This window comes from Nestor notabilis, unplaced genomic scaffold (assembly GCF_000696875.1).
Source record: "Nestor notabilis isolate BGI_N333 unplaced genomic scaffold, ASM69687v1 scaffold15502, whole genome shotgun sequence".
Taxonomy (NCBI): Eukaryota; Metazoa; Chordata; class Aves; order Psittaciformes; family Psittacidae; genus Nestor; species Nestor notabilis.
Window position 1 is genome coordinate 1 of NW_009918035.1, and position 293 is coordinate 293.

The window sequence follows — 293 nt, forward strand, 5'->3', positions numbered from 1 at the left end:
CCAGTGCGTGGCAAAGCTTCCTTCCCTCAGGGTGTCGGTCCCCCTGCCCTGAGGTGATGAGGGGTGAGGTGAGGTGCAGTGGGGAGATGTGGGATGGGTGTGAGAAGGATGGGATAGGTTTAGATGAGATATTAGGAAGAAGTTCTTCCCTGTGAGGGTGCTGAGGTGCTGGCACAGGGTGCCCAGAGAAGCTGTGGTTGCCCCATCCCTGGCAGTGTTCAAGGCCAGGTTGGATGGGGCTTGGAGCAACCTGCTCTAGTGGAAGGGGTTCCTCGCCCGGGGCGGGCGGGGGG